This window comes from Myotis nattereri (assembly GCF_964212035.1).
Source record: "Myotis nattereri genome assembly, chromosome: 5".
Lineage (NCBI taxonomy): Eukaryota > Metazoa > Chordata > Mammalia > Chiroptera > Vespertilionidae > Myotis > Myotis nattereri.
Genome location: NC_138080.1, coordinates 96,098,129 through 96,122,675, shown reverse-complemented (window position 1 = coordinate 96,122,675; position 24,547 = coordinate 96,098,129). Strand labels below are relative to the sequence as shown.

General features: G+C 42.7%; 2 pseudogenes across 2 annotated transcripts; both read left to right on the top strand.

Annotated features, from left to right (window-relative positions):
• Positions 1–18,580: 18,580 nt before the first annotated feature.
• LOC308520531 (ATP synthase F(0) complex subunit C2, mitochondrial-like) lies at positions 18,581–18,992 on the top strand (annotated as a pseudogene). Its single transcript has one exon. The product of its transcript is annotated as an ATP synthase F(0) complex subunit C2, mitochondrial-like (transcript).
• A 4,713-nt stretch (positions 18,993–23,705) lies between these two features.
• LOC308520359 (SPRY domain-containing protein 4-like) lies at positions 23,706–24,331 on the top strand (annotated as a pseudogene). Its single transcript has one exon. The product of its transcript is annotated as an SPRY domain-containing protein 4-like (transcript).
• The last annotated feature ends 216 nt before the right edge of the window (positions 24,332–24,547 follow it).

Below are 24,547 nucleotides of genomic sequence, written 5' to 3'. Positions count from 1 at the left end.
TGAAGCTCTTTATCTGACCTTCAATTCTGAATGACAGCTTTGCTGGATAAAGTAATCTTGGTTGTACATTTTTGGCATTCATCACTTTGAATATTTCTTGCCACTTCCTTCTGGCCTGCAAAGTTTCTGTTGAGAAATCAGCTGACAGTCGTATGCGTATTCCCTTGTAGGTAACTGGGTTTCTTTCTCTTGTTGCTTTTAAGTTTCTCTCTTTGTCTTTTGCTCTTGGCATTTTAATTATGACGTGTCTTGGTGTGGTCCTCTTTGGATTCCTTTTGTTTGGGGTTCTCTGTGCTTCCTGGACCTGTAAGTCTATTTCTTTCACCAGGTAGGGGAAGTTTTCTGTCATTATTTCTTCAAATAGGTTTTCAATATCTTGCTCTCTCTCATCTTCTGGCACCCCTATAATTCTGATGTTGGTACGCTTGAAGCTGTCCCAGAGGCTCCTTACACTATCTTCGTATTTTCGGATTCTTTTTTCATTTTGCTTTTCTGGTTGGGTATTTTTTGCTTCTTCGCGTTTCGAATCTTTGACTTGATTCTTGCGCTCCTCTGGTCTGCTGTTGGGAGTCTGTATAATATTCTTTATTTCAGTCCATGTATGTTCTTTATCATAACATCGAGGGTTTCATTAGATTTCTTGTAGATCTCAATAACTTTATCGGCGGCTTCTAGACAGTTCTTGAGAGACCTTAATAAAGCGTGGTTCTGAACTCAATATCCTCCATTGACAGTTTTGTCCTGTTTCTTTGTCTCCGCATTTTTTATGCTTTCTTGGTGCAACCCCTAGTGGTCTTTGTGCGCAGTCTTGTTGTAGTTAAGCCTTGACTGTTGTAGTTAATACTAGGGGGATTTGACCTCCAGGCCAGCTGGCTGTGAGAATCAGCTGTGTCTACAGTGGGAAAACTTCTGTCCTCTAGGGAGGTGCTAATCTAGCCTTTGCCTGAGGCTATCTGGCAAATGGCTCTGCGCAGGGCTTGGGCAGGGCGGGTCGCACTGGATCAACAGAGTGGGTGGAGGGAGCAGTTATGGCTGCTCTCAGTCCTGTCCCCAGAGGCTCTGCCTCTCAGAGTCCCAGCAACCGCTGCAAACCTCAGAGAGAAAGCTGCCCTCGCGTTCCGACCAATGCCAGACAGTCCCGCTTCTCCCGTTTGAGTCTGGGTCCCTAGAGACCCGCCCAGAACTGGAGCTCAGAGCCTGAGACTCCCTCCCAATTGAAACAGACAACCGCACCCTCAGCCACCAGCCCGCTCCGCACGTACCTCTGCACCTTTGTATTTTCCGCACTGCGCCTCATCTGAGTCTCATATGCTGTTCTCTTTCCTTCTAGTTGAAGAATTTCCCCTCAGCCAGTCTTCCTGTGGTTCTGGGCGATGTCCATTCCGTCTTTTAGTTGTATTTTTGAAGTGGTTGTTCGAGGCAGCTAACTCCGGTGTTTACCTATGCTGCCATCTTGGTTTCTCCTCTCTGTTTATTCCTATTTATTTTTTATTTATTTATTTATTTATTTATTTATTTATTTATTTTTAGAGAGAGAGAGAGTGGAAGGAAGTGGAGAGACAGAGAGAGAAACATTGATGTGAGAGAGACACATCAATTGGTTGCCTCCCACACGTGCCCTGACCAGGACCAGGGATAAAACCTGCAGCCGAGGTACGTGCCCTTGACCAGAATTGAAACCATGACGCGCCAGTCTACGGGCCGACGCTCTAACCGCTGAGCATATTGGCTAGAGCCCAAATGGAAATCTTAAAGGAATTCCCAACATACACAGGGACTGGGGAGGATAGAGGCCAAATTTCTAATTTCTTACAAGAAGAATATATTAGTGTATTTCCTGCATAATTAAAAATTAATTTTTATAAAATTCTATATGTAAAACAGACAAAAGTAGAGTTGCTCTGGCTGAAGCCTCCCACCACTCAGTCCCACGCTACCCTAGTCACCTCTGAGAGCCCTGGGGCCACCTCAACACCCCTAAATTCTGCAGAGCACAATTTGAGAACCTCTAGTTTTATAGACAAGGAAATGGAAGGTCAGAGAAGTCTGTTGCCTAGCCCAAGCATCCAGAGCTGGGCTAATGCCAGGGCTCACAGTTAAACCTGGAACTGAATCCTGACTCCCATTATGGCCATTCTTGATACAGTACCATAATTCATAAAAGACTGGGATTAACATGATCAGCTTGTCACCAGAGAGGGGCAGCTCATGATAACCTAGGAGCTTTCACAAACGCTTTTGTACTAATCAGCTTCACAAACAGTTGCCCAGTCATACTGTATTCAGAATCTAAAGAGGACCTAGCTCCATTCCATGTGAGGGTGGAAAAGAAAGGGCAAGGGAATGTCCCCTATCAGACATTAGAGTCAGAATTTGGACGGTCATAGTGCTGCTACTAGTCCCAGAGAACCTTAATGCCAATAAGAAAAAAAAAAGTGTTCCTTTCTCTGGATAGACACAGCTCCCTGCCAGGATACTCTTACTGAGTGAAGAGCAGGCTAGATATCTGTTCCCACTTGCCCCCTTGACCAGGTTCCCTTGTGCAGGACACAACCTGCCCAGCCATACAGGGAAGCCCTGGTCATAGTGAGAGTAGTAGTTGCTTGGAGTAGAGGAAATTGAAGGAGAGGAGAACTTTCATTCATTCACTCATTCAGCAAATAATTGTTTACTGTGCCAGGCATATAAATGCAAGAGAGAGTGCATGAGTAAGGTAGGCAGGTTGTCTGCAAGTCAAAGTCTTACACTTCAAGAGGGCTGAAGACAAGGTCACAGACAATAATAGTACAATGTGTTAAGTATTAGCACAGGTGAGGAAAAGAGCTCTACAGAGTTATCAAATAGGATGCTTCAGGCTGCAAGTAAGGAAGACCCTACTAAAAAGTGGTTGAACAATAAGGTACAATAAAGAACCTAACCAGAGGTCTGGAGGTGAAGTGTGGCAGGAGGTAATCAAGAATGATGTCATCAAGAACTCAGACACTTCTCAGCTTTCTTCTCCACCAGCCTCAGTGTGTGACTTTTTTCATTATATACATACTAGAGGGCTGGTGCATGAAATTTGTGCACAGGTGCAGTCCCTAGGCCTGGCCGGCAATTGAAGTGGGAGCGTCTGGCATGGAAGGGCAGGTCCCAGCTGATCTCTGGGCTCTGGGCAGCACCTGGGCCCTTAGGCACCCGTGCACCCCCTCTTAGGCCCCGTGCACCACCCCCTCCACCTGAGTCATGGTACCTGAGTCTTCATGCGGAGAGGAGGTGAGCGCAGCCAGACAAAACAGGCCAGGGCACAGCATGGGCCTCTGGGCCGCCCAGCAGCAATGCACGGAAGCTGGGAGAGTAGCGCTCTCTCTCCTGGCCGGCCTTGCAGACCAGCTCCTGTGCGAATCCACAAGGAGCCTGACTGGCCCCTGTGGTCCCGGTGGCTGCAGCCCAACTTACCGGGAAGAGGCCGCAGGTGAGGGGCGGGCTTCTTACGGGCGCCCAGCAACTGAGTGCACAAACTCTGACATCCTGGGGAAGGGTAGCAGGGAGAGTGGGAGCAAGCTCAGCAGACACCCCGCATTCTCACCACACCTCCATCCCTCTCACTCCTGCCCCCAGGTAGCCTGCTAGAGATCACAGCCCCCCACCCAGGCGCCACAGGAGGTTGGTTACTACCACCCACCCCCAGTTCCCCGTCCCAGCCCAGGGCTCAACCCTGATCAGCAATCAGGGCCTGCCAGCCACTGGTCACGGTCTGCGGGGCAATTGGCAGGGCGATTGAGCCCCTGCTCGAATCAGCCTTGGCCTGGCACCGCCCACTCACATGCTCCACCATCCAGCCGCAGTCCCGCTCTCTTCGGGGCCCATTGGGGCTGGCAGTGCCTCCACTGCCACCTGCTGTCAGCACCAAGTCGCTGAAGCTGGCCATGTTCTGCGCCACCCTCTGGTGGTCAGTGCATGTCATAGCAAGCAGTCGAACTACCAGTAGAACTCCTGGTTGAGGGGACAATTTGCATATTAAGCTTTTATTAGATAGGACTAGATGCCCGATGCATAAAATTTGTGCAAGGGGCTCAGCCCTCACAGCCATGGCTGCCTGGGCCCCTCACAGCCCTGGCTTCATATAAAAGGTCGTCTGGACATTCATTCGTAAGGTCATCCGGACAGTCATTCTGCTGTTCAGTCTAATTAGCATATTAGCTATTTATTATATAGGATTCCCTTCAAGGTTGCTACTGTAGCTCCCAATATCATGCCCTTATATCACTATGTGTGGGGATTAGAAAAGCCGTTCTTCTGTAAAATTTTTTTAACCAGGGAAGACAACCTTTCCCAGAGTCCTCCAGCCCTACCTGTAAGGGAGGCTGGGAATGCAAGAATCTAGTATTTTCATCCTCTAAAGTCTGAGGGAGGTTCTGACAGCAGTAGGAAATCGTTGTTGGTTAGGCCACCAACAGTGCCTGCCACAGAAGCACAAGGGAGTGACAAAGAACCTAGATTTGAAGGTGGGCACCTATGGTAGGCAAAATAATGGCCCCCAAAGATGCCCTAATACTAAGAACCGGTGAATATGAGATAATCCTGGCTTATGCTGGTAGAATGCGTGTAATCACATAAGCCCTTAAAAGTCCAAGAAAGGCAGTGGAGAGGAAGTCAGAGACTTTGAAGCATGAGAAGGATTTGACATGCCATTGCTGACTTGCATATTGGAGGTGTCATATATCAAGGAAATGAGGACCTCAATCCTATAAACATGAGGAACTGAATTCTGCCAATAACCTGAATGAATCTGGAAGCAGATTAATCCCCAGAGCCTCCAGAAAGGAATGCAGCCCTGCCCCCATGAGATACTAAGCAGAGAATCCAGCGAAGCCTACCTGGACCTCTGACCTTCAGTGCTGCAAGATCATAAATAGACATGGCTGTAAACAGCTAAATATATGGTAATTTGTTACAGCAGCAGTAGAAACCAAAACAGGATCCCAAATGAAACTATATCCATGCTGTGACTTTAAGAATTAGGAGGAATTACCAGGTAAGGGGAATAACATTAGCACAAATCTGGAAGAGAGAAAGACGTGTTTGGAACCAGTAAAAAGCTCCTTTCAGCTGAAGCAGTGTGGGGGAAGGAGAAGGAAAAGAGAATGAAAATGACGGAGAGATAAGTAGGAACTAAATCAGGTGGGTCCTCAAATGTCAAGCTTTGGGCTTCATTATGATGGCAACTGGAAGCCATGGAAGGGTTTTAAGGAGAGAAGTAATGAGGTCAGATTTCTGTTTTTACCAGATCACTCAAGCTGCAACATGGAGAACTGACTGAGAAGTGGCAAGTTGATCAGGTAAAGGGCACAGTAATGGTCCAGATGAAAGACTATGAGTTTGGACTGGAAAATTGACAGGACTTACTGAATGAACATGAGTGATGAGAGAGAGAAGAATCAAGGATGAAGCCTATTCATTTTCATTCATTCATTCATTCAACACATCTTTATTAGCACCTTTCATAGTACATGGTCCAAGGACTGAGCTAGACACAGGATATTACCTCAGCAAAAATGGACATGGTCCCTACTTACATGGAACTCAGAGGGTTCTGACTTGATCAACTTGATCACTGGTGGTACCATTCACTAAGAGAGGAGGAGCAGGCTTAAATGGAGAAAAACAAAGATGAGAGAAAAATAAAGTTGAGTTCCACTTTGTATCTGTGGACATCCATATGAAACAGCCAATGGAGATTGGATGTATGGCTCTAGAACCCATGAGTGAAATTTGGGCTGGAGATAAGGAGCTGGTGATGACTAGTATATATAAGAAAATTGAGAACCAAGATGGCGGCATAGGTTAACGCCGGAGAATGCTGCCTCGGACAACCACTTCAAAAATACAACTAAAAGACGGAATGGACATCACCCAGAACCACAGGAATGCTGGCTGAGTGGAAGTGCTACAACTAGGAGGAAAGAGAAATGCATTCCAAGACTCAGAGGAGGCACAGTGCTGAAGTCAAATACTAAGGTGCAGAGTGCATGCAGAGCGGGCTGGTGGCTGAGGGCGCAGTTGGCGTTTTCAATCGGGAGGGAGTCGCAGACTCTGAGCTCCAGATCCGGACGAGTCTTTAGGGACCCAGACTCAAACAGGAGAAGCGGGACTGTCTGGCTTCGGTCGGAACTTGAAGGCAGCTTTCTCTCCGAGGTTTGCAGCGGTTGCTGGGACTCAGAGAGGCAGAGCCCCTGGGGACAGGACTGAGAGCAGCCATAACTGCTCGCTCCAGTCCACCCTGTTGATCCTGTGCGACCCACCCCGCCCAAGCCCTGCACAAAGGCATTTGCCGGATAGCCTCAGGCAAAGGCTAGATTAGCACCTCCCTAGAGGACAGAAGTTCTCTCACTGCAGACACAGCTGATTCTCACAGCCAGCTGGCCTGGAGGTCAAATCCCTGCCAGTGATACCTACAACAATCTAGGCTTAACTACAACAAGACTGCGCATAAAGACCACTAGGGGTTGCACCAAGAAAGCATAAAAAATGCGGAGACAAAGAAACAGGACGCAGATGTCAGAAATGGAAGATATAGAGCTCAAAACCACACTTTTAAGGTCTTTCAATAATTTTCTAAAAACTGCCGATAAATGTAGTGAGATCCTCAAGAAATCTAATGAGACCCTTGATGTTGTGATAAAGAACCAACTAGAAATTAAGCATACACTGACTGAAATAAAGAATATTATACAGACTCCCAACAGCAGACCAGAGGAGCGCAAGAATCAAGTCAAAGATTCGAAACGCGAAGAAGCAAAAAACACCCAACTGGAAAAGCAAAATGAAAAAAGAATCCGAAAATACGAAGATAGTGTAAGGAGCCTCTGGGACAGCTTCAAGCGTACCAACATCAGAATTATAGGGGTGCCAGAAGATGAGAGAGAGCAAGATATTGAAAACCTATTTGAAGAAATAATGACAGAAAACTTCCCCCACCTGGTGAAAGAAATAGACTTACAAGTCCAGGAAGCACAGAGAACCCCAAACAAAAGGAATCCAAAGAGGACCACACCAAGACACGTCATAATTAAAATGCCAAGAGCAAAAGACAAAGAGAGAATCTTAAAAACAGCAAGAGAAAGAAACCCAGTTACCTACAAGGGAATACGCATACGACTGTCAGCTGATTTCTCAACAGAAACTTTGCAGGCCAGAAGGGAGTGGCAAGAAATATTCAAAGTGATGAATACCAAGAACCTACAACCAAGATTACTTTATCCAGAAAAGCTGTCATTCAGAATTGAAGGTCAGATAAAGAGCTTCACAGATACGGAAAAGCTAAAGGAGTTCATCACCACCAAACCAGTATTATATGAAATGCTGAAAGGTATCCTTTAAGAAGAGGAAGAAGAAGAAAAAGGTAAAGATACAAATTATGAACAACAAATATGCATCTATCAACAAGTGAATCTAAGAATCAAGTGAATAAATAATCTGATGAACAGAATGAACTGGTGATTATAATAGAATCAGGGACATAAAAGGGAATGGACTGACTATTCTTGGGGGGGAAAGGGGTGTGGGAGATGCGGGAAGAGACTGGACAAAAATCGTGCACCTATGGAAGAGGACAGTGGGTGGGGAGTGAGGGCGGAGGGTGGGGTGGGAACTGGGAGGAGGGGAGTTATGGGGGGGAAAAAAGAGGAACAAATGTAATAACCTGAACAATAAAGATTTAATTAAAAAAAAACAACAACAAAAAAACACACAAAGTGATGAATGCCAAGAACCTACAACCAAGATTACTTTATCCAGAAAAGCTATCATTCAGAATTGAAGGTCAGATAAAGAGCTTCACAGATACGGAAAAACTAAAGGAGTTCATCACCACCAAACCAGTATTATATGAAATGCTGAAAGGTATCCTTTAAGAAGAGGAAGAGGAAGAAAAAGGTAAAGATACAAATTATGAACAACAAATATGCATCTATCAACAAGTGAATCTAAGAATCAAGTGAATAAATAATCTGATGAACAGAATGAACTGGTGATTATAATAGAATCAGGGACATAGAAAGGGAATGGACTGACTATTCTTGGGGGGGGGAAAGGGTGTGGGAGATGCGGGAAGAGACTGGACAAAAATCGTGCACCTATGGATGAGGACAGTGGGTGGGGAGTGAGGGCGGAGGGTGGGGTGGGAACTGGGAGGAGGGGAGTTATGGGGGGAAAAAAGAGGAACAAATGTAATAATCTGAAGAATAAAGATTTAATTTAAAAAAAAATTACCTTCACTCAGAACAATGCCTATGAGAAGAGAGGTTAAGAATTGGGATTCCCTCCATCTTTTTGTCTGGGGACAAACCCTGAATACGAGACTAAAAACTGGGACGGACTGTCTTCTTGTTCAAGTCAAACTGGCTGAGCCTGGCACCAAGAAGCCCAGAGGTGCTCAATAAAGGTTAATTGAATGAAGGAATGACTCAAGAAGGCAAGGAAATGAAGCCCAGGGGGTAATTATCTCTCAGATTATTTGCTATAAAATGGAGAAAACATTTGTTCCCTCCTTTTCTTAAGCAGCTCCACTGCCCCAGAATGAAGTCTCCCATGATTCAGATGCCCAAGATTAATCCCAAATTTTCGCTTAAATTACTTGCTCACTTTCAAAATGGAATCTCTCCTTGGATGATTAGCACTCCTGTCTTGAGAGGATTAAGACATTTGGTGCTTCTAAATAAACAGACATTTGATATCACCAGGCTGGGGTGGGTTGTGAAGTCATGGGTGGTAAGGAAACAGGATGTGATAGTCACATTGTACTTGACTATTTTTCATCCCTGGAATTTATATATGAGGTATAGAGAGAAATTAATCGAAGGCAGCCACTTCACATCCCATAAGAAACATATGGTACTGGAAGCCAGGAAAAGATGTATAGTGAGATGTACAGAAATATGCCAGTGACAGACTGCAGAGGAAGTAACTCACTCTTCCATTTACTAGCTGTGTGACCTAGGGCAAGTTACTTACCCATTCTGTGCATCGATTCTCTCAGCTATAAATTGGAAGCACTAATAGTACCTATTGCAAAAGATTGAAGTGAAGATGAAATGAGATAATGCATGTGGAGAGCTCAACATAGGGCCTTACATGTTGTAAGTTCTCAATAAATGTTAACTAATGTATTAGTTTCCTAGGGCTAACACAAAGTTCCTAAGTAGTACACAAAGTTCCCTTATAACTATTACCCAGCTTCCTAATGTAAAAATCATCCATCATCATAGTGCAATTATCTGAACCAGGAAATTAACATTGGTACAAAACATTAGCTAATCCATAGACCTTATTCAAATTTTGCCAATGGTCCCACCAATGCTTTTGTGTGTGTGTTTTTGGTTTTTGGCCAATCCAGGATCCAATATTGCTTTTGGTTTCATGTCCCAGGAAACATCCCTCCAATCTAAGACAGGTCCTTGGTCTTCCTTAATCATTCATTATCTTGACATTTTGTTTTTATCTTGACATTTTTTAAAGAGCAGCAGTCAGTTCTTTTGTGAAATGTCCTTCAATTTGGGTTTGTCTGATGTTTCCTGATTAAATTCAGGTTCTGCATTTTTGGCAAAAATCCCACACAAGTGATATTGTGCCCTCCTCAGTGAATCATATCGGGAGGTTTATAGATTCTGTGTCCCAAGACTGATGGTATTAACTTGGATCACTTAGTTCAGGCGGTATCCACAGGTTTCCCCACCGTAAAGCTACTATTTTTCCCTTTGATCAGTTGATCTATCTTGGCACACCAACCCTGATGAGGCGGCTGGCCGACCTGGCTCCCTTCCCCTTTCTCGCTCTAATGGAGGCAGGGAGAACACTGGACAGCCCATGGGAGAGGACCAATCTGAACTTCTGCATTGCCCCCAACTCCACAAGCACCAAATGGGACTTGGCCTGCTTCAGATTCCCTCAGAATCCAGCCAGAGAGATCCCACAAGTGGGTGAAAAATTGTAGGAGAGCAGACTTAGAAAATAAAACACCTAATCAAGTACATAAACATTATCGATTATGTACCAAACACTTTGAGACCTCTATGATCTGTACAACTAATCCTTATAGGACAGTTGTTGGAGATAATGCAATACCAACGATATTTGATCTTACCAGTCACTTGTACAATCTATATAGTAGACACAGAAAACGAGTAAAAGAACTGAATGAAATCAGGATACTGAAATGGAAAAAATTTGACAAAATTTCTGAGCAGCAACTAAAAACATACAGAGATTAACAACAGCAATGCTCAGAACCCCAATGCAGAAGAAGGTGGTGAAGAAGAGGATGAGGATATTTTACCTTTAATTCTTGAAGAGAAGGAAAAAAGAATACTTAAGATCTTTATTTGAAATTTTGATTCTTATGGGGAAAACAAAACATGTCTGGATGGACATGAAGCTGTTGAAATCCGAGGTTTCTTTACTCCTGATAAATTTCAAGCACTGAGATTCTGAGAAAGTGCTTTGAGACAACAGCAGTCAACACACTGTTCTGTTAAAAAACATGACAGAAATAGATGCTCGAGATCTGTGACAGCTGCATTCGGGAGGAAACCCTCAGGCAAGTGAGAGACTCACTTATTTTCGTTTATTACAAAGACAGAGCACCTGCCCACTATGGTGAGGTTTGTTGACGAATCTCATAACCTGGGAGAGGAATTTGTGGACTTCCTGCCTTAAGATGCTGATGCCGAAATTTTTTTTTAAATATATTTTATTGATTTTTTACAGAGAGGAAGGGAGAGAGATAGAGAGTTAGAAACATCAATGAGAGAGAAACATCGATCAGCCGCCTCCTGCACATCTCCCACTGGGGATATGCCCGCAACCCAGGCACATGCCCTTGACCGGAATCGAACCTGGGACCCCTCAGTCCACAGGCCGACGCTCCATCCACTGAGCCAAACCAGTCTCGGCGATGCCGAAATTTTAACTATGAAATTTCAAACCATGATAACTGAGAAGAGAGGATTATACATGGAGCATTATTGTGGCCAGGTTTACATTGTGTCCAGTGGATTTTCTTCTAACATGAGAGTTGTTGCTTCTTGATTTTTAGAGAAATATCCCTAAGCTGTCTACACACTCGCCCCTTCCTGTGCCTTAAATATGTGGTTGGCAAAACTGGTGTCTATCATGGGAGTATCTGTTGAATTAGGAACAATTCAGGAAGTTGGTTCTTTTTTCCATCAATCACCACAAACTGCTTTTAGAGATTTACAGTGTAATTTCTGTCCTCTTTCAGAACAATGAAGAAAGGGGTCAAGAACTGAAGGAAATTTGCCATTCTTGGTGGACAGGCAGGCATGCATGGTGCTTTTGAAATTTTAGTGGGCCTCCTACAAGCATTTGTTTTATGTTTAGATGATATAAATAGTGACACAACTATAAGATGGATTAACTGTATAGCAGGCTGAGAATTTGTACTCTATAGTGCAGTAACTGATTTTGATGACATTGTTATCATTGTCATTCTTAAAAATGTTCTATCTTTTATAAGAGCCTTTGGGGAAAATCTCCAGGGGCAGACTTCTGATGTCTTCTTTGCAGCCAGTAGCTTGACTGCAGTGCTGCATTCTTTAAATGAAGTGATGCAAAACATTGAAATTTATCATGAATTTTAGTTTCAGGAAGCCACTAATTTGGCAACCAAACTTGATATTCAGATGAAGCTCCCTGGGGAAATTTTGCAGAGCTCAGCAAAGGAACCTGGAATCTCAACTGACCTCTGAGGGTTACTCTAAAGAAGCTCTAAGTGTTCCAACAGTGGAGCACATCATTCAGGAACTGAAAGACAGGTTCTCAGAACAGCATCTCAGAGCTCTTCAATGCTGATCTCTGGTACCCTCTGTCATGGTACAGCTCAAATTCTATACATCAGACGAGCACCATGCTGACATTTACAGAAGCAACCCACCTTATCCTGGTACACTCTCAGCTGAGCTTCATTGTTGGAGAAACAAGTGGAAAAACACAGAGGGAAAGACAGAGCACTTCCACCCACCATTTATGAAGCCCCCAACCTGCCAGACATCAATTTTTTTGCCAATGTTTATGCATTGCTGAAAGTCCTATGTATTCTTCCTATGATGAAGGTTGAGAAGGAACATTATGAAAATGGGCGAATCGTCTCAAAGCATACCTGAGGAACACTTTGACAGGCCAAAGGTCAAGTAACTTAGCTTTGCTTAACAGAAATGTTGATATAAAACATGATTTGGATTCAATGGTGGACACATATATCAAACTCTATACAACTAAGTTAGAACTTCTACAGATAATTCAGAAATCATCAAAAATACATGGGAGACTTTTAAAATAGGTTTTCTATTTGATATTGAAAAAAATCTGTGAGAAATTTGAAAACATCTTATAGAAAACTTGTAAGGTATATGTAAACCACTGAACCACTGAATATGCTGAGTAGATTAGCCATTGATAATCTGCCTGTTTAAATGGCGCCCATTTGAACTTTCATGCTTTGGAGAACTAACTGTTCTTCTAGAAAACAGCACTGAAAGTGCCATGTCACATTTCTGTGTGATCTCTGCTAATGGCACTTTGCAATTGTTTTAGAAAAGTCATTTTAGACATAACATTTATTACTGGATCCAGTTGTCATGGACTGAGTTATCAGTTCTTTGTAGAAATAAATTTTGAGGAGGTGTGGGAAGAAGGAATACATATTATAAAATCTTATCGTGAAGCTCACGACTAACCTTTGACTAGCAGGAGTATTGAGTATGCTGTGAAAAATCTGTAATGGGCAGTTAAGGGAATTACCAGACAGTGAAAGAAACATGTGAGTTTGCCAAACAAGGATTTCAGTGTCAATTTTGTCTTTATTCAAAGATCTTAAAGGAACAAGTTGCAGTTAAAGATTGAATGGAAGAACCTACCATTGTTGTTCCACATCTGGATGTTGCTCTTTGTATTCCTTTATTTTTGAACTTATATCTTCAGAAGCTTTTTAGCAGGTATATGTCAAACACTTCTCCTTCATGGTTCAAGACAGAGTCAGAGACAACAGATAATGACAACCAGTTTGTCTGTTTATTCTGTCTTTTTCCATGACTATATCTACTGCCTAATCTTGATTTATAAGCAAAACTTGGAAAACCACCAAAACCGGTTTGGCTCAGTGGATAGAGCGTCGGCCTGCGGACTGAAGGGTCCCAGGTTCGATTCCGGTCAAGGGCATGTACCTGGGTTGCGGGCACATCCCCGGTGGGAGATGTGCAGGAGGCAGCTGATCGATGTTTCTAACTATCTCTCTCCCTTCCTCTCTGTAAAAAATCAATAAAATATATTTTAAAAAAAAAAACTTGGAAAACCTACAAAAATACGTTTTGTGTTATCTAGGAATAATACAGAAAATATTGCCATTATTTTTGGTGAAGAAAGCCAATCCTATAAAATAAAAGGGTAATATGCAAACCAACTGAACAGCGGAACAACCGGTTGCTATGATGCGCACTGACCACCTGAGGGCAGACGCTCAACACAGAAGCTGCCCCCTGGTGGTCAGTGCGCTCCCACAAGGGGAGCACCACTCAGCCAGGAGCTGGGCTCACGGCTGGCAAGCACAGTTCAGTGGCAGTGGCGGGAGCCCCTCCTGCCTCCGTGGCAGTGCTAAGGATGTGCGACTGACAGCTTAGGCCCGCTCCCGATGGGGGCTCCTGGACTGTGAGAGGGCACAGGCCGGGCTGAGAGAACCCCCAGTGCATGAATTTCATGCACCGGGCCTCTAGTTACATAAAGTTTATTTCAGTATAAATAAAATATGAATTTTGTTTTTAAAAAAGAACTATTATAAGGGGAGCAGAGTGGCGCAGCGGAAGCGTGCTGGGCCCATAAAAAAGAACTATTATATCTTGCTGGAGAGATACTTTGAGACTATGTTCATATCCTCTTCATCATACTTTTTTTTTTTAATATATTTTATTGATTTTTTACAGAGAGGAAGGGAGAGAGATAGAGTCAGAAACATCGATGAGAGAGAAACATCGATCAGCCACCTCCTGCACATCTCCCACTGGGGATGTGCCTGCAACCCAGGTACATGCCCTTGACCGGAATCGAACCTAGGACCCTTCAGTCCGCAGGCCGACGCTCTATCCACTGAGCCAAACCGGTTTCAGCCATCATACTTTTATACATGTTTTATCATCAGTATTGATGATACTTGCCTGAAACATTTTGCATAATGGTGATTTTTTAAAATTTTCATCATTCTTTCTATGCTCATTAATTTGAATTCTACCAAAAAGAAGCCTTTCCCTTATTTCTATATTCTTCTTTTAAAAATCCCTAAATTTTAAGTTAAGTCCTTGGTATCTGATACTTGGGTCTGTCCAGTTCTGAGGTATTCACTTATGTGCCTGCATAACGAAAAAAAACCACCTTCATTTTGCATTTAAACCTTGTGATTTTAGTTCCCATTAATAGAATCTTTGAGGGAAGAGTATGCTAAACGCTTTGCGGGGTAGAGAGAACATTTAAATTATTCAAGAGAACTGCTTTTATACAATTTGGCTGTACTCGCTTACACATAAAAATTAATGCTAATTGGATATAATTTCCATCTATTCATTAAAACAAATCCCAAGCATTCCAGAAGTCCTTAGCCTAATGTTATTCCAGGCACTTGAAAACCAAATTGCTTTCTTAAGAAAGAAAAGTATGACTTTGTCTTTTATGCAAACACTTATTCCCACTAATGGTGGGGCCTTCTCGCTCCTCTTTCCCAGCTACCCTCCTCCTCCCTTTCCTTATCTTCATCCATCAGGCATTCATTCAACAACCACTTCCTGAGAACCTACTATGCACCTGCCTCTTCTCTAAGTGCTGGGGCCAAAGCAGTGAACAAAACAAACCTGAACCTCTGCCCTATTGAGCACCCAGTTTCATGGGGGGACGTCAACTACACACAAAATGACAAATGCTGTCAGTGGGGGCTGCTCTGAAGAAACATGAGGCAGAGGAAGGGAAGAGAGATTCTCGAGGAGGGAAGCCTCTCATTCAGATGGCATGTGCAGGGAAGACCTCACGTGAGGAAGATGAGGTAAGAGTTGGCAGACAGCTGAAAGACATGAGGGAGAACATTCCAGGAAAAGGAACAGCAAGTGCCAACTTCTATTTTAGGGGCCATAATTGGGTCACATGTGCTAGGGAGAGGGGCTGCTGTATGTTTGTCCCCAAACTGGCCCTCTTTACTATATACACATAGCCTTCTCTTGCTAACTCTTAGGCTTGCCAGTTTATCTCCCCACCCCACTTAATTTTTTTTAGTTTTTTCTATTACAATCAACATATAATATTATATTAGTTTCAGGTGTACAACACAGTGACTAGACATTTATATACCTTCGGAAGTGATCACCTCGATAAATCTAGTACCCATCAGACACCATATATAATTATTACAATATTATTTTTTTAATATGTTACAACATTATTTATGTGTAGTTCTGAATATCTTTCCTTACCTGGAAGCACACACACACACACACATATATGAGATTGAGAGACTGAGACTCTTCTTTTGATGAGTGGCAGCTGACAGTTTTTAAGCCTCAACCTTTCCTTTTACTTTCTGTCTCATCCACATAGAAAATGTGGCTACTCCCTCCTTTGGTACATTAGAAACAAATTTGAGCCCTGGTCAGTGTGGCTCAGTTGTTTGGGTATCGTCCTGTGCACCAAAAGGTTCGATTCCCAGTCAGGGCACATGCCCAGTTTGCAACTCAATCCCCAATAAGGAGTGTGTAGGAGGCAAGGCAGCTGATTGATGTTCCACTCTCACATCAATGTTTCTCTCTCTCCCCCTCCCTTCTTCTGTCTCTAAAATTAAAAAAAATATATTTTTTAAGAACCAAATTCTGAATAAAGGTTAATAATATACACACACACACACACACACACACACACACACACACACCTTTGCACTGTTCAATACTATAAGAACTAGCACGTTGGCTACTAAGCACTTGAAATGTGGTGAGAGTTGCTAATACAAACTGGGTTTCAAAGACAGTATGAAAGAATGTAAAATGTCCCATTCATATTTATGTCAGTTATATGTTGAAATGGTATTTTGCATATATTAAGTTAAAGAACTATTAAAATTAATTTTCCCATTTCTTTTAACCTTTTTTAATGTGGGCACTAGAAATATTTAAATTACATGTGTGGCTCACATTTATGCTTCACCTTATCTTTCTGTTGGGCAGCACTAATATATACCAAGGTACTAGCAATGGGTATATCTTAGGGTGTTTTTCTCTAACTACCTTTCTTTTGGCATCTCTATATATTTTGAAAATGTATTTAAAAATAAAAAGACATTTTCATGCAGTTGCTGTCAGTGGAGGTGGGAAAGCCAGTTTGGGGGTTGGAAAAGAAGAGACTGGCCCTGATCAAAAAGTTCAGAAAATGAAAATATTTTCCAATCAATCGTATTTCTAAAACTAAAGTCCATTCTCTCATGCCCTGTGAGGGACAGGCAACATCTCTGTAAGCTTTGGAGGGAATGACTTTCCCTCAATTATAACATTTTATTCCTTTTTGAGAGAGGCCTACCCCAAAACTCTGCTATCTTCCTGTCCTTGGATCTGACTTCACCTCACCCTATTCCTTACTATATTAGGCCCTCCTATAATGCACCCCTCACAGATAAAGGCATTATTTGTTTAATGCCTTTAATCTTGAATTTGCTTAATCTTTAGCTGTAAGCTCCATAAAGAAATAGACCATATCTGTCTTGTTCACTCAGCACTTAACACAATGTCTGATACCTATGACCTCAATAAATGGCTGAATAACTTTTTCCTACAGAAACATACAAGTACATTTAATATCGGTAGAAGGAAGCTTATTATTGGTAATTGTTATTATTGGTAAAAATTAAATGTCCACCAATAGGGAAAGAGCTGAGTACATTAAAGTATCTCTGTAATGTGGAATAATGTGCCTAAGCAAAACAATCAAAGAAAATCTCTTGCAATTCATTTCAAAGTCATTAGCTATTACTCATGAATTATGTCCTGCCTTAAAAATCAATGACACTGCCGTTCTTCCATATCACATAGATAACTGACTTGATACTATCCTTTGACAGACTCAAGTTCAAAACTTAAACTTCTTTATATTCCAGTGAGTTCTTACAAGGGTCTCCACAATTCAGAATTATAAGCATTTATCAGGATATCCATTGGTTATCACCAAAAAAGCATCACCATCATCGTCACTGACATTTATGAAGGCACCATGCAAACATTTGATATATGCAAACATTTGATATATATTATTTCATTGTTATACCAGCTTTACAGATTAGGCTCAGGAATTGGGGCAGAGAGATCATAAAATAAATCTCAGTAATTCTACCTCCTGGTGCTCACCTTTGTGTAATCCCCTCCCCTGACTGTGGGAAGGACCTGTCACTTGCTTCTAACGGAATAAGGCAAATGTGATGGGATGTCACTTCCACGTTTGCTTCCTGTTATATAAGACAGTCTGCTTTAGCTACCTGGAGTAGGAGACTCGCCTGCCGGTTTGAGGAGGTAAGCATCCATACTAGAGCAGCTCAGTGAATGGAATTGTGAAAAGCTTCTAAAAATCCGAGGACAGCTGACAGCCACCAAAAAGTAGGAGGTCTTCATACAATCATACAGCCTTAAGGAAAGGAATTCTGCCAACAACCTAAATGAGTTTAGAAGCAAATTCTTCCCCAGTCAAGCTTCCAGATGAAACCTAGTCTGACCAACAACCTTGGGAGACCCTGACCAGAGGCTCCAACTAAGCCATGTTCAGACTCTTACCATAGAAACCATGTGATAATAAACAGGTATTGCTTTAAGCCATTAAATTTGTGGGACTCTGTTATGCAGGAATAGAACACCAATATAGGGGTTAAATTTCTAACCTCACAGCCACAGAAGTTGTGGAACTGGGTATCTAGCCCAGGTCTGCCAACTCCCAAGTCTATGTCCATAAAGGCCACACCCTGCCCTGCTACTCCCAAGTGGTGCAGTCAAATATATGTTTCAGACTCCGCTGGCATGAATCTCATTACAGTTGGAAGCATTTAATGAAGCAAGTGTTAAAAATAAAGACATTAAATCAGTGCATGTTTTATGGCTTGTTTGTTTATAAATTCACATCTGTCAGATCTATACCAAGTTCAGAAGTTTACTTTGGACCTGGAATACAAAATAGAAATTTGGTCTCTGCTTCCAGAAGCTTTCAACTATATCTAAAAATAACCATATGGAAAAAAAATAAAAATAAAAAATAATAAAAATAAAAATAACCATATGGGCCAATTCAAGCACAAAGAGCCATTGAGATCTAGCCATTCCTGTACATATATTTCATCAGTACACATGGACATGGACAAATGCCTGACAGGAAGTACATCATAATGTTAACCTCTAGGCGGTGAGATTGCGATTCTTAAAAGTTATTTGTCTTTCCTAACTAATAGAAATAGCCTTTAAAAATAAAAAGAATCGGCCCCTCTCTGTCTTCTCTGCACTGGGAGCAGTTCCCCTCATCCCCTGAAATGTATGCCTGCACCAAGTTTGTCTCCACCCCCTCCTTGGTCAGGAGCACCTCTCAGCTGAGCCCATCAATGCTGAAAGGACCAAAGGCACCTGACAGATGAGAGCCTCAGCAGCTTGGCAGCCCCACGTCCCCTGACCTCGCTTATTTCTAACCGCAGCTTCCAAACCAGTACCATTTCAAGGGACACTGACATCGCAGCCAAGTTCATTGGGGCTGGGGCTGCCACAGCAGGGGTGGCAGGCTCTGGGGCTGGAACTGGGACTGTGCTTGGGAGCCTCATCATTGGTTATGCCAGGACCCCTTCTCTGAAGCAACAGCTCTTCTCCTACACCATTCTGGGCTTTGCCCTCTTAGAGGCCACGTGGCTCTTTTGCCTGATGGTGACCTTTCTCATCCTCTTCGCCATGTGAAGGAACTGTCTCCACCTCCCATTGTTCTTTTTCCCGTGTCTTGTCTGCCTTGTATGGTCCTTTTCCTATACCTCCCTAGGAAGCCTGGGGAAAGTGGTTGGCTCAGGGTTTGACAGAAGGAAGATAAACAAATAAATAAATAAGAAAGAAAAAAATAAAAATAATCATGCATAGCTATTACAGATCTTTTAAATCATTAAGTCTAACAACTAATCAGATAAAAGAATGTTTACAGAATATGGACTGTAAATATATTTCCTCTCAAAATTTAGTAGTATCTGCACAAGTTCTTGAGTGCCCCTTCATTATTTAGCCCTCAGTATAAATTCCGCTTATTTTTTGTTTTTGCTTCAACTATTTCACAAACATTATAGCAGTGCATGTTCTGAAAGATCTAACTATAATGCAGCACCTTTAAATCCGTTTGCATGAGATGAGCCCCCAGAACGCTGGAGGAATGAGTTCAATAGACTGAGTTGAGGAAACTCTGACAGAATTTAACCACAAACCTAGGGCATACATTGCAGGCCCATTAGATATTGGGGGAGGAGTGGCAATATACTGAGAGAACACAAATGCAAAATATTCCATAAGTGTTTTCAGCTGCCCATATATGAAATAGCTAGACGGGGATGTTCTCACTGCAGCACACGCCGCCCCCCGGAAGATAAATGAAAGAGGCATTTGATGTGTCTTCCTGAGTGCACAAATCTAGAGCTCTTCCCCATGCTGTCATCCATGCATGCTCACACTGGACACTTCATCCTGCCTGCAGCCACTGGACAGGAGGGTTAACTGGAATCAGAGGGCTTGTTCACTTTGGGTGAAGGTGGGGTGAGAAAGACTCTTTATATGTTGACTTTGACGTGCTGAATTTTCTATTCTTCAAATTAAAACTCTTACCAAGTGGTGAGGCACAGAGAGCTGAGTTTGTCATGCACAGTCCCACAGCTGCATGCTCTATAGGGCAGGGATCAACACCTGGCACCTCACAAAGTGTCTGGCACATCACAGGGGCTCAGCAGGTAGTTGGGAAATGATGCAATGAAAAAATGAAAACTTCACTTTGAAAACCTCTCACCTCGATAAAATCAATACCCTCCTAACTGTTCCCGTCCTTTCTACTTTTGCCCCTCTAAATCCATTCTCCACAAAAGAACCAAAGTGATCTTTAAAAAAAAAAATCAGGTTCTAAAATTAGATCATAGTGATGGTTGCTGAACTGTAAATATACTAAAAACTATTGAAATGCAAGTGGGTTAATCATATAGTGTGTAAATTTTATCTCACTAAGTCTGTTAAAAAATTAGTTATTCCCCTACTGGTTCCCCCCCATTTCATTTAGAATTCACTAGGTTACTTATTGTTACCTGCAAAATCCTACCTACCCCCTGGGCTCTACCATCCTCTCCATGCTCAGCTCCCACCAGGCACCAATTACCTCCCACTAGTCCCTACATCTGCCTACTTGTTCCTGCCTTCAGGTCTTGCACTTGTTCCTAGCTCTACTCCCAACAATCTTCTCCATAATATTCTGAATGATGTCTCTTATCATTCAGGTCCTCCTACTTATCTCATGCCATTGTGAATCACCACCCTACTACTCCTGTCACCCCAATCACTTCCTATCATATTTTCATAGCACTTCTCATTCTTTGAAAATTACCTTATTAGGTTTTTTTTTCTTTCTCGTTTCCCTTCCTTGAATACAGTATAAACTCTGTGAGGGTAGAAAAATCTCATTGTGTTTATCTATGAAGAACGGTGCCTTGAGATATATAATAGGTACTAACAAATCTAATGCTGACTGCCTGCTTCCTGCATAGACAATTTATTCTGCCAAGTCCATCAGAAAAAGAAATAACATTTAGCTTACTTTATCTTAACAATTTAAAAAATGTTTTAAAAAACTCATTGCTTTGGAATGATTTTTTATTTCTTACATGGCATGGCAAAATTAGCACCCTTCTACCTGGGAACAGCTAATTTCCAAAGTTAGAAGATTAAAATAATGTTAATATTCCACTATATTTCAAACATATGCACTTTGGGAGGGGAGTTGAGGGTGGGGGGCAGGGGAGGAGGTGACAGGTATTCCAGTCCAGAGGCCCCTGAGATCCGAAAGGTTGGCGACCGCCTGGACCATAAGAAGTATTTCCTCATTCATTTTCCTTGCTTTATAAAACTTTTAAAAAGCCAAGGTAGTATTTGTAAAATATAGACTTCATCAAGAAAAGTTTTCCTCTTAATACTGCCCTCTTAGTAATTATAAGTAAAACCTTCCAGTTGTTTAAAAAAAAAAAAAAAAAAAAAACAAAACAGAAAAAGATGTAGGTAATAATACCTACGTCTCCTATGGGTATTATTACCCAATAACTGATTTTCAAAAAGGACAGGACAGGCTACTAGATATCAAACTGCCCTCTACATCAAAGATGAAACAATGTTTTGCAGGTTTTAGGTTGCACATACTTGATGAGGTACAAGCTGTTTGAAGGTGTGGAACAATTCTTCACTCATCCCTCCCTGTCTGCGAGGGACACGTTCCGAGACCCCACCCCGTGGAGGCCTGAAACCACGAACAGGACGGAACCCTCTATCAATACGCTGTGTTTTTTCCCTAAACATACATAATGACGATAAAGCTTAACTTATAAATGAGGCACAGTTAGAGATTAACAACTGGTAATAAGTTAGGACAATTGTAACAATATACTACAATAAAACTTAAGGGAACGCGCTTGCTCTCTCTCCTCTCAAAATACCTAATTATACTGTACTCACCCTCCTCGGACGCTGACTCCAGGCCGACCGCACGAGATGAGTGACGTGAGACGAGGTGAATGACGTAGGTTGTGACGAAGCGCTAGGCGACTACTGACCTTCTGACGATAATCAGGAGCCTCGAGCCATGATGATGTCATGTTTCCCACCCCCACATTTAATGCCTTTTCCATAACTACGCACTTATTAAGCACCACGGTCCTACTGTTTGCCGTTTGAGGGACGACAGCAGAACTAGCACAATTTCGTTTTCCTTCTTCAGGTTCACGAATATAAGAGTCGTCCTTACCGTAGATCAGCAACCTCGGGTTACGGGATTTTTTTCTTTCCTTAAGTCGAGAACTTTACCTTTTCGCTTAAAGGAAGTACTTTACGGCTGCTCTCTGGCGTACCTAAGTTGCCAGCATCACTATATTTGAGCTTTGGGGCAACGATAAACTAAAAATCAGGGTTACGTGGGCACAAGCACGGCGATACCTTGACCGTGGATCTGACAACCAAAATGGCGACTAAGCCTCTAATGAGCGGCTCGGCTACAGCGCGAAGACACGGGACCGAGGGGTGATTATCGCGAGATTTCACCCTAACTCCGAACGCCATGCAATTTAAAACTTACTACCTCTGGAATGTTCCATGTAATATTTCTAGACCACAATTGAGAGTGGGCAACTGAAACCAGAGCAAGTGAAACCATGGGTAAGGGCGACTACTGTATCATAAAAATAACTTGCTATTTCGCCAGAATGTGCATCTAAGTTGTCATCTCTTGGCTCTGCTGTGTGTGCCACACATAGGAAGCTATATATAAGACCAGTATGCGTCCAATCAATCATGAGGCGCAAGGACAAGCCAAACTTCCATCCTCTATGAATGTATTAATAACAAGCACATGTGATCTCAATCAGCTGACAATGATGATGTTCTCTCGGAATTGTTTCATTTAGCACACTGGCTTGCAATGTTTGGTTTGGGCACCACCTAATGGAAAAAGTGTTTTTAAAAATCCTACTTTGTGCCCAGCTGGTGTGACTCAATGGTGGAGACTCAACCAATGCACGAAGAAATCATTAGTTCGATTCCCTGTCAGGGCACATGCCTGGGTTGCAGGCTTGATCCCCAGTGGGGGGTCGTGCAGGACGCAGCCAATCCATGTTTCTATCCCTCTATCAAATCAATAAAAACATTTAAAAAGAAAAAAATCCTACTTTGCTCCCTGACACTTGCTAAGTTTTGTATTTTAGTTTATATTGATTTAGAAAATATCTGCTTAAAAAATATATCTACTCTTTTTGAGCCATTTGAATAGTTTTAAATGTTCACTTCTCTTAAAAAGATTGTCTTTTCCATGCCTACTTTGAAATAAGCTGCCTTTTATAGTGAGAAATGTACCAATGAAATGAACATTCTATTCCATCCTTAAATATTTAAACTTAGCTTCAGAATTAAGAAACACACTTTAGGTCCTGGCCAGGTAGCTCAGTTGGTTAAAGTATCATCCCAATAAAGCTAAGGTTGTGGGTTCAATCCCACATCAGAGTACATTCAAGAAATCGACCAGTGAATGCATCAATAAGTAGAACAACAAATCTATGTTTCTCTCTCTAAAACCCATACATTTAAAATTTTTTAAAAAGAAACACGTCTTGATCTTCTGCACCATATATCCTTATAATCACCTGTCATAAAACAGTTTGCTCGGCGGGTGTGGCTCGGGGGTTGAGCATTGACCTATGAACCAGGAGTCATGGTTCAATTTCCGGTCAGGGCACATGCCCAGGTTGAGGGCTCAATCCCCAGTTGGGAGCATTCAGGAGGCGGCTGATCAATTATTCCCTCTCATCATTGATGATTCTATTTCTCCCTTTCTCTCTGAAACCAATAAAAATTTATTTTTTAAAAGCTTTAAAAAGAGAAAAGATGGGACACAAGATGGCGCTGCCCTTCGCATGTTCTCAGTGACTGTGCCGCTGGGGAGCCAAAGGATTGGAGGCTGCTGCTGAAGCCCACAGAGGTGTCAGTTTCAAACTGGAAGAGAAAACCGCCCACAGCAGCCTGGCACTCTTCAGAGAAGACACAGGGTCAAATATGGATTGGAGCCCACCAAACGCTCCCTGAATGTGGAGCGTTTCTGGGAGTGAGCAGTGGTGCTGGCAGACACAGCCATCACCAGTGGCAGACACTATTGGGGGGCGGGGGGGGGGGGGGGGACAGTGAAGCGCTCCCAGCAATTCCAGGTAGGAGTGGCAGGTGTGGACATTTCTCGGGATAGCTGCATCAGTGTTGATGATTGTTCTCGGGTGTTCACCTATGCCCAGTGCAAGTGACACACTATGTTGGCCAACAAGAAAGCCTCTATTGAGGGGATTGGGCATCCAGAGAAGGCGGGGCTGCTGCTGGAGTATGAGGCCTAGAAACTGAGGTTGGTGGATGTGAGCTGGGTTGCTGTGGTCCACACGCTAGAGATAGATTCCCAGGGTCCAGTGGTACCTGCCTTTGCCCTTTGGGACAGAGAATTACTGACCCATTCAGGGCTTGAGGTGCCTAAGGACCTCTAATATGTCCATCACTGGAGTTCCTAATCACACTCTGGGTCGGCTCAGATCCAAAACCTCACCCTCCTACCCCAACCTTGGCAGCAGAACACACTTAACCTAAAGCAGTATTAAGGGTTAAGGGAAACCTGGTGGGATGAGCATGCATGTGAAATATGTATTTCTCTGTTTGACCCTATGGCTACATCTTGTTCTACCTTTATGATGGTGATGCAATTG